The sequence below is a fragment of the Aplysia californica genome, unplaced genomic scaffold (genome assembly GCF_000002075.1).
Source record: "Aplysia californica isolate F4 #8 unplaced genomic scaffold, AplCal3.0 scaffold00581, whole genome shotgun sequence".
Classification (NCBI taxonomy): Eukaryota; Metazoa; Mollusca; class Gastropoda; order Aplysiida; family Aplysiidae; genus Aplysia; species Aplysia californica.
Genome location: NW_004797851.1, coordinates 372602 through 382601, shown reverse-complemented (window position 1 = coordinate 382601; position 10000 = coordinate 372602). Strand labels below are relative to the sequence as shown.

Here is a 10000-nt window from a genome sequence, read left to right as displayed (position 1 = left end):
TCTACACAGTTACATTAATATTTCTTAAATCAAAATGAAAGGAATAAGGATTACGAGGAATTGTGTCTTTTGCTATTGGAGTTGTAGTCAATATGGTCAATTCTGGTACAGAAGAGTTTGCCACTTTTTGAGCCTTTGCAATCTATATTTCAACATAATAAGGATAGGAGAGAAATGTACTTAGTAACCAGGATTGTGGATAAGCACAGCAAGTAATATTATAATGTTATAGCTAAATTATGTTCAACCCTTCCCCCCCCCCTCCGCCCACCCCCTTTCCGGCCAGCATTCGACACAATTTATATGATTTAAGAATCGGGCTCTTTTAACCGTTGTGCTTGTTGATGCCAATTCGGAGATGTGAGGGATAGAAATTCCAAGGAGGCAGACGGACATTAATTGACAAAAGAAAACACAAAAAACACACCCTCCCCCGACCCAAAGAAAAGCAACCCCCCCCCCAAAAAAAACAAAAACAACAACCAACAACCCAACAACAAACAAACAAAGCAAAAACTCTCCACACGGGAATAGAACTCAAGTCTTTAGTGTGCGACAGCAAAGCACCTAACGGCTACCCCAAAGAAGGCGGTAAGTATAACAAGGTGCACTACTGCAAAATGTTGCAGGAAGAACACCAAGTGCCGAATTTCTAAGGTTGCGATATATATATATATACAAATATTTATATACATATATAAAAATATAATATATAATATGTATACATATATATATATATATATATATATATATATATAATATTATGTCCCGTTCGATACAATTCAGATGATATAGTAAGCGGGTTGCTTCAAATACCAACAACGTTTTCTCAGTGTACATCGAACTCGCTCATTTCTGTCATCGAATAGTTTTCTAGTAGACTAGTAGCTTTAAAGGTGAAGTGTGCGTAATTATTGTAATTCGACAAGAGCTGACACAGCAGGTTGAGCAGTGACGGCCGAAATTAACATCCAGTCTATAAATTATAATATGAGGTAATTCTGCGTCCAAAGAACTTGAAAGTTTCGTTTTATTTCTTTGTCGTCGTTGTCGTTGTTGTTGTCGTCGTCGTCGTCGTCGTGGTTGTTGTTGTTGTGGTTGTGGTTGTTGTTGTTGTTGTTGTGGTTGTGGTTGTTGTTGTTGTTGTTATTGCTTTTCTTGTTGTTGTGAATATGTATTGCTTATCGTTTGTATGGTTTTGCTTGTTTGTGGATGTTTACTTGTGTTTGTGCTGGGTTTGTTGTTGTTTTTTTTTTAGGGTTTTTTTTTTTGCTACTTGTTTATTTTATTGATACTGGTTTTTATTTGGTTATCAAAATCAACGGAGAACGGAAGTTTGTCTGTGAAACTGAAGACTCAAAAGATACAACTACAGGGAACCCCACGAAAGTGGCAGAAACTTAAATGACGTCACCAAGAAGCAGAACGTCATTTTTTGTTTTTCAGTTGTTGGCAAACAAGCTTATAAGATTTAACATTCAAATAAATTGTTTTCGTTTGAAAGGGAGAGAGAAGCATAATAATGTTTTTGAATTCCTGACCACGAGCTTATGAGACTCAGCGTTTAAATGAATTGCGTTTATTTAAAAGTGAGTAGATTAAAAAAAAAGCTGCTTATGATTTTTCTAAACTGAAGATATACACCAATAATCTTATGCGTCTTGACATGGTGGAATCAGGTGCTTGTCAATTTCTGGCCATATGGAGTTATTGATATAATCTTTACGCCTGTTCTTTTGTCTTGCCTTTGATAAACAACAAAAAGACAGTTATCTAAAATTGAAGCGCAGATATTTGCGATTTAAGCAGGTGGGGGATTCCTGATGTCAGAAATAAAATAAGCGAGAAAATGCACGCCACAATTTGATGAATTCTAAAGCTTGAGTGTCTTCGGAAACTGCAAATTCACCTTTTTTGGTGTAGAAATATATTTTTGATTGGATATAAAAGGTGTTGTGCTAAAGAAAAATTATTCTTTTAAAATACTGATTTCTTCGATTTCATTATTTTGACGAGCCTATGATATCACCACGATGCATAAAATTGTTATGTCGGTTTCACATTTAATTTATAGCAACAACCATCATGCAATGTGTTGCTGCTGTCATGCCAAGTTATTTTGTTTTATATTCATATATTTTCGAAATATAAAACACAACAAAAACACAACAGATAAGCAATAACAACAGCGACAGCTGTAACTATAAAATGCAAGTACGGTTGATGAAACATCAAAAGCTCCCAGAAAAGCAACAAAAACAAAACAGAAAACAACGAGTTGAAATGCACAGCAACAAGAACACAATTATGACAGCTACAACAACAACAGCAACAACAACAACAACAACAACAACAACAACAGCAATAACAAAGAAGCTCAAACAAACACTTACAATGTACATATGGCGACGAAAACTATTATCCACCTAGCGATCACTGTGGACGTAGGAGACAGATCATTATGGATGTTTCTCCCTTCCCCCCCCCAACCAAAATCAACCACCTCCCCCTCCCCCTCTCCTTTTGGTCATCTGTCGTCCATCTGAATTACAAGGCCACATGTCTCTGACACTAGGATCGCATGCATTGGTCGACTTACAATTACCCATAACAACAAGCAATTATTATTGTTTCGACCACGTTTGGTCTTCGCAAGGATATGCATTGTCGTCTTCCATCTATTCGCTACTTCCCTTTTGCTGGTGGTTGGTGGGTGCGTCTCTGGTAGGTGTTACTTATTTACTTTTCCATTGTTGTTTCTATCTGGCTTACTTTTTCCCAGCCCTGAAAGACGATTTTTTCGTCAGCGTTCTTCTCTTCAAACAAACAAACAAACAAACAAACAAACAAACAAACAAGCAAACAAACAAACAAACAACAAACAAGTAAACAAGAAGACAAATAAACAATCAAACATACAAACTGGATGGATGGACCCAGCAGAGAGGATATAATTAGTCCTTATCCTGAATGATATTATAAATGTGTTGAAAAGAGGGTACAGCATTTTCATTGATTTATTATCAAATCTTTTGCGACTGAACTATGTATTGGTTCGACTCTGGTTGGTATTGGAAACGTTTACAGTACATGAAAGTACATGTAGCACACGAGACATCATTATGTTGTCGTGTCAGGAGAAAGCACAAGACAGGAAAAGGGGTAAAGTACTTAATTTCATTCTGTAACATCTATCCTTTAATAGTGAATATCTCTAACCCTAACCCCGGCCTCCATCAAATACTTTAATCGTTACCCAAATCCATTACCCCAAACACCTAACTAATCTTGCCTCTAACAATAAACTCAATCTCAGCCGCAGTGGCCATACTAAAGCCAACCCAAGGTCTTTTCTTGATGTAGTAAGAGTTTTACGGCACTTGCATCACAATGCTATAAAAAATTGTCGAAGATTTAGATCTAGCGATGTACAATGGAGTAACAAACACCAAAAAAAAAAGAAAGAGGAGAGATAGAGACAACAGATGTTTGATAGGAAAGAAGGAGCATACCACACCAAAACACCGACCAATCAACCACACTTTAGCTCAAAATCATAATCTCTACACAGTAGTCTGTCCTCAGTTGAACGAAGCCCATACCGCACCGCAATAAAACAGTTAAATAATTGGCCAACTGCTTTGTCGGGGAATGTGGACTATTAAAACAAGAGAAGCACGACTAAAATGTGCCGTGTTGGTGTGATAGGCTTCTCTTCTTTTCATTGTCCACCACTCACAGAAAAACATAAAACAAAACAAAAATGAAAAAACCCAACAACCAGAAAACAAAAACAAAACAAAAACAGTTGGCCAACTGTTTTATCCTAGTGCGGAACTGTGCTTACTCTACTCTCGTCCACCTAGGCTAGCCGGCAGCAGTATCAGTTGTCTTGACTCACGCGCTCACACATCCGCATAATTTTCAGAGCTCATCCCTTTGCACGTGTGTCCTACAGCTGTCTCCCCTTAACAACAGGACAGTATCCCCGCTCACCACAATTCTGTCTCACACCTACTCACAAGCGCTCACTTCGCATAATAATATTCTGATAATATTTGGCCACTCAGAAAACGATGTACCTTGTGCGTGTTTGAGCTTCGTTCTCCGCGTCAGTTCAGACATTTTTGTCAACAAATTTGAATTTATCTCTCTACCTGGGCCAATAATTTTGTTTGGAAAATACTATTCGCTTTTCGTAGCACGTGTGTCACTGTGTGCTATGATGTTCTCGAGTGTTTAAAATGCCTGACAAGGGATGCAGAACTGGCATTCATCCAAGGATGTTTTCGTTTCTATCGCGCTGTGTTCCTCTCGGCTTCCTTACCGCTGGATACACTGAGGACGAAGGTTCAGATCTTGTGAGCGTGCCTGTGAAGCATTGAGGAGGTGAGGTTCGATTCCAATCTTAAAGTTATGGTTTCGTATTGTCGCACAAACTGTTCAAGTGTGCTAAATCTGGAAAGCAGAATTTTACAGGAGATAGGAAAAAGAACCTGCTAGCTTTTTAAATTAATTCTACCTATCCTATACTATGCATTTTTTATTGCCTTTTTCAAAAATTAGAATTTGAATAGCGACAGGATATTCTTGAGCAAATACAACCAATACTACCGATCACGAAAATACAATACAAACACATCCGATTTTTGGGTTTAGTACATTTTAACAGCTGGCCAAGGGTATTCGAGCTTTAATCATCGTCGTCGTCGTCGTCGTCGTCGTCGTCGTCGTCCTCCTCCTCCTCCTTCTCCTCCTCCTCCTCCTACTCCTCCTCCTCATCATCATCAGTAATATTACCGTTGAAAAGTAAACAGGGAGGCTTTATGTGTGGTTTTGCAATAAACACCCGAATAAAATTGTGTCTGTACTGATTCACAAAGGGCTATGTTCATAGTGGAAAAAGGATGTCGGTAGTAAGAGTATGATACTGGCTATCTCTTCATTATCTTTCTAGATTAGTGCTTCACAATCTTTTTACCGTCAGCGCACATTTTTGCCCCCTTCAAGGGGGTGAAACTTTCATACCGCCCTCTACATCTAAAATTTTTTCCAAGTAGGGCATAAAAAATACCTGTCACTACCCGGGTGATCCCGATCACCTATTAAAAAGTAAAGTTGTTCCTGCATCCGATCCGGACATTGGAGATTGCCTTGTTAGTGAGACAATTTCCTGGGGTCTTTGGCATATTGTGGTAGGGTGGCCAGTTCCTTTCCACACCGCCTTTACTTCCCCAACTCGAAGTCAGGTACCCATAAACTGCTGGGTGGGCAGGAGGGGGCGAAAAATATCTGTGTCCGAACCGAAGCTCGAACCTTGACTTGCCGCTTCGGAAACGAGCGCACTAACCGCTCTGCCACCGCACCCTCCATCACCCATTAACGTCAGCAAATCGTCCCCTTATGGGCGATCCAGGTTGGCGGGGGGTGGTTGGAGGACGCTTCTGGTAGGTCTTACTTCTTTACTATCCCTTTGTTGTTTCTGTCTGTCTGTCTGTCTGTCTGTCAGTCTTATTTTTTCCCAACACCAAATTACGGCTGTTATTGTGTCCATGTGCTGTTCTTTCCTCAAACAGACCAACAAAAGCCTATGTTGGCAGGCACTGTTTAAGATCACCGTCGCTACAGCTACAACTAAAAGCAATAAATCCTCCTTTACCACCAACATGGTCTTTATTTTCAATTCAATCTACAAAATTTACAAAAGGTAAAGATCGTAGCTTCAGTTTTACAGTAATTGTTGTTCACTGACGTAAAGAAGGGCGTGTAAATCCAGAAATACGCAGAAGTTGAGCGTTCAAATCTCATTTTGGTCAGGATTTTTCTTGACTTATACGAGCTTAATTTTTTTTTTTTTAAACATCGGACCAGGAAGTTGTCATACGATATCTAGTTATATTTATTGGTCTTCTCGATTCAACGACCACTTGATGTCTTGAACAATCATACACATAATAGTATCGTGACTAAAACCTAAGCTCTCATTGACGGATCATTCAGTACTATAGGGAGGACAAATAATGATAGTCAAGACGTATTCATGAACAGAGTGATGACTGTCAGTCTCTCCACATCGACTCCATCACACAAAGGCTCGTCCATCTCCACCATCAGCCCGTTTCCTCGGACACAGTAGAGTTTCTCACACATTGAGCCTTTAAAAACGTCGTTTCAACTTGTGAAAACTAGAGTAATATGTATAGTTTTACTACCCTTTTGCGAGCTACGGGAGAAAGAAAACAAAAGAGTGAGGGGGCAGCTCGTGAAAACGAAAAAAAAGGAGCAGTTGAATAATTGAAAAAGAAAGACAGACACACTGGCATTTTTATTATACTTATATAACTAAACAGATGCTCACACAGACAAACAGATGGATGCGGGGACTGACAGGGAACATTAAAAAATGTGGTCGATTTTTACTTTTTTACTTGCAGCCTATCAAAGAATCAAATGAGCTGCGAACCATGCTCACCGATGTCTGTAGTTTAAGAAATTTCACGGAACTTTGATAATGGAAATGACTACCTGTTCACGCTTTTTGTTCGCTTATTGATCAAAATTTTACTTTAAGTGCTCCGACAACTGCTAGTTATTTCAATGTTTCCTTTATCCATCAACTTCGATAACGCAGCAATATAATAAAAGAAAATGAAAGAAAACATAAACTGTACTGAGGGTGTAAGCCGATATGACCTTTGCTATTCCTTTACGATCGGCCTACGTCATGTCTACGTTCCAACTTCCAATGCCTTTGAGTAAATTAATAAGCAGTCAGGCCTGTACTTTAGTGTAAAGTCGATATTCTATCCGTGCTCTAAAAATGCAGAGTCAACAAATTAATAGTTGATGGACTCATGTTCCCAGTGATCAGGCTGTCGAGTAATAGACCAGTTAAATATGGCCTATGGGTCCATGTTTTTCCGTGTGCCGTCGGGGTGAAATCATGTGCTCGTAAAAGTACATAAAATAGAATCGAAGAAACCGACCTTTTTTCAGCCTGTTGGGCAATCTTTATCGATATCTTTGTTTTTTGTCTCAACACCTTTTATGCCAATTTAACAACACATTCATTCCAGGATTTTAATGGAAAGAACGTTGATCTAAGGCACAAAAAACTAAATTTTCAGGTTTCATGGACACTGAACCTTTGGAAGTCGCCAATCACTAATTTTATCTCTGATACCAGTAGACCACCACCTTCTTTAATAGCAAATATGTCAACTTCTATTTGAGATATATAGCTATTTTATCATCAAAGGAAAGGCAAACTAACAAGTTTTAAGATTATACCAATATGTTTATATCTCTACCTTCTATATGCCTTTTGAGTTACTAAATTCATCAGGTCCGAATCAATATAATGTTTTACCTGCTCTATTAAAATCGTAAGAATATTTGGAGCTGCTATAAAGTTATTCAGAGAACTGCATTCGAAAACACTTAACATGTTATAAGAGTTAAAAATTTTTAACCTCATTTTTTTTCAAAAATTGGCGCTGAGCAAATATACTTTTGTAATTCTAGGGTAGCGATATCTCAACCCTCCCCCACCCCCTAAAAAACCCCAAACAAATCCCAAACAAACACAACCCCCCCCCCCCACACATACAACACCCCCTCCCCCCAAAAAAAACCCCAGACAAAAAACACCAACCAACCAAACAAAAACAAAACAATAAATAAAACAACAACAACACAAACACCACCACCACCAAACAAACAAACAAACAAACAAACAAACAAACAAACAAAAACGACCGACCAGCGCCTGGTTCCACTGCGCTGAGCCACACTTCTCACTGATAATTAAAATTAATTAGAACTGCTGACTGGAGACTTCAGTCAGCTCCGGCTTATGTCGTAACAACATTGCTGACGGCTGAAGTGAGGGTTTCACCTCATCACCTCTGCGCCTGAACTTTTATGTAGCAAAAGGTTCGTAGGTTCTTCCATGTCATGTGTGCCCCCCGGGGCGGTGCTACTGACTGAAGTGTCTTTATGCCATTTCCTAAGGGGGACTTTAATCTGTTCTTATGCACAGTAGAATTGTAAAAGGGCTGATTCATCGATGTCATGCTCATAACTCTGCCTGAGCTGCAACAAGGAACTGCTGCTTTTTCTTTCCTATTCCGCACTCTCGTCATTTTTCCTGTACTTCTTTCGTATGTTTGTCACACTCTTGTAACCCGCTATTTCCGGGGTGCCTTGATAGTCGAAGCGGCAGACTTTGTGCTGTTGAAGCTAGAGAGGTGAGCAGAGTAAGCCTGATTCCTAGTAAGGACTTCTCTTTTGACATCCACCCCTTGGCGCTCATATGACCTTATTATGCAGTTGTGCGGGCCGTAAAACCTCTACTAAAACAAAACAATGTCATGCGTCAGTAGCCTTGTGGTTAGGCTCTCGACTCGCAACCGTAAGCCCAAGGGTTCGAATCTCTCCAGGTAGCCGACGTTGTGTCCTTGGGAAAGTCACTTTACACACATATTTTCCAGGTGAGAATGGGTGCTCGGCCATAGGCAGGGAATTTTCTTTTCAGTTTGTTAGTGCTTGAGCGCTGGATCAGCTGTTTACAAGCTGTGCTTCGTAGGAAGCCGACTGACGAAGTTTCTGAGTGATGCGGGGTCTGCTGGGGTACCAATAATATAGTATAGAGAGCATAGATGGTGCTGTAGAGCGGGGATATGAGCTATAAAAGGCTATTTATAATTGCTCATTTATTTATTTATTTATGCAAATTCCACTAAGTCTCCTCCGTAGATTTATGACAATTTCAACAAAACCCATCTTCTCACTTTCTCCGTGTTGTCTGTGACGCAGCATGGAATTGGTATGACTCTATTATCTCTGTTCAGGTAAGGCGAAAACAGCACCCAGACACGGATGGCTGGTGCATCTAATATTTAATAGTGGTTAAGGTTTCTTCTCAGTGTTATTATGTCGTTCTGAATCTTGCAAAATGCACTGATTGTCATGGGTACTCAATATACATTCATTGAGGCCTCCAGTGAAAAAGGACCCAAAGTCTATTCCTTGACCAATGTGTCTCAGTAAGTTACTTCCTTTTTTTTTGAGTGAAGGGAAAACACATCAACAAAGTGAAGGTAATTTATTTCGGGAAAATATAAGAAAGACAGTACAGAAGTAGCAGAGTGAAAGTAAAAGAGGTAGGAACTACCAGTGGCGCCTTCCAATCACCCTCTCATAAAGTTTCAAACTTGATCAAACACGCAGACACTGAGGGTAAGGATATGGGATATTTTTTTTTTCGCTTTCCCTCTCCAAATTAATAAAATATTACTCCACGCTGCGAACTTGGGGCGGCGTCTATTGTTTAGCGGTTAGGCGCTTCACTGTCGCATGCGGGAAACTCGAATGAGGAGAAACTAATTTGATCGACCACATGTAATTGTATTTCGGTCTAGGCTTTCTCAGTAGATTTCGGTCTTTCTCCTGGGGTGCCTGTTCTGTCCCAGATCGGGTTGGCCTTGACAGGCTGGGCCGGACACCGGCGTATTAAATGATCTAAATTATGTCGTGGGGGCGTAAAAACTCTTGCATTGAAAAGGGGAACTCGGGGAAGTGTCAATGGTAGTTTCTATTTCTTTTCATTCTTTCTGTCCCCCTCACCCCAATCTATCTCGCTCATCCCCCTAACAATGACCATCTAAATCTATTCTTTTTTTTCTGTCTCCCCGTGAGTTTAGTTCAGGGTTCAATACACCAAGACTATCATTGTAGGAGCTGCCGCTGTACAATCCAACATTGGAAAAATCCTAATGTCTCCATACTATCATTGTTTCATAGAAAACTTTTATAAAAGATTAAAAACAACAAACCTGACCGAGAAACGTTTCTCTTGTTGTCGACTTTGAAATTCGGCCAAATCCTCTCCAGAGAAAAACATGTCTATACAAACAAAGAAACTAGACCAAACAAAAATAACAAAACAAATTACCCCTCCCCCCCAAAAAAAACAACATTAAAAAATATATAAAAAATT

At 39.5% G+C, this 10000-nt stretch overlaps 1 protein-coding gene across 1 annotated transcript in view; it reads left to right on the top strand.

Moving 5' to 3' along the window:
• Window positions 1–3879: 3879 nt before the first annotated feature.
• LOC101855520 (GATA zinc finger domain-containing protein 14) overlaps window positions 3880–10000 on the top strand; it is a 48624-nt gene continuing 42503 nt past the window's right edge. Inside the window, exon 1 of the mRNA XM_035972114.1 lies at window positions 3880–4389. The gene's annotated coding sequence lies outside the window, so the exon portion shown is untranslated. The remainder of the gene's footprint in view (window positions 4390–10000) is intronic.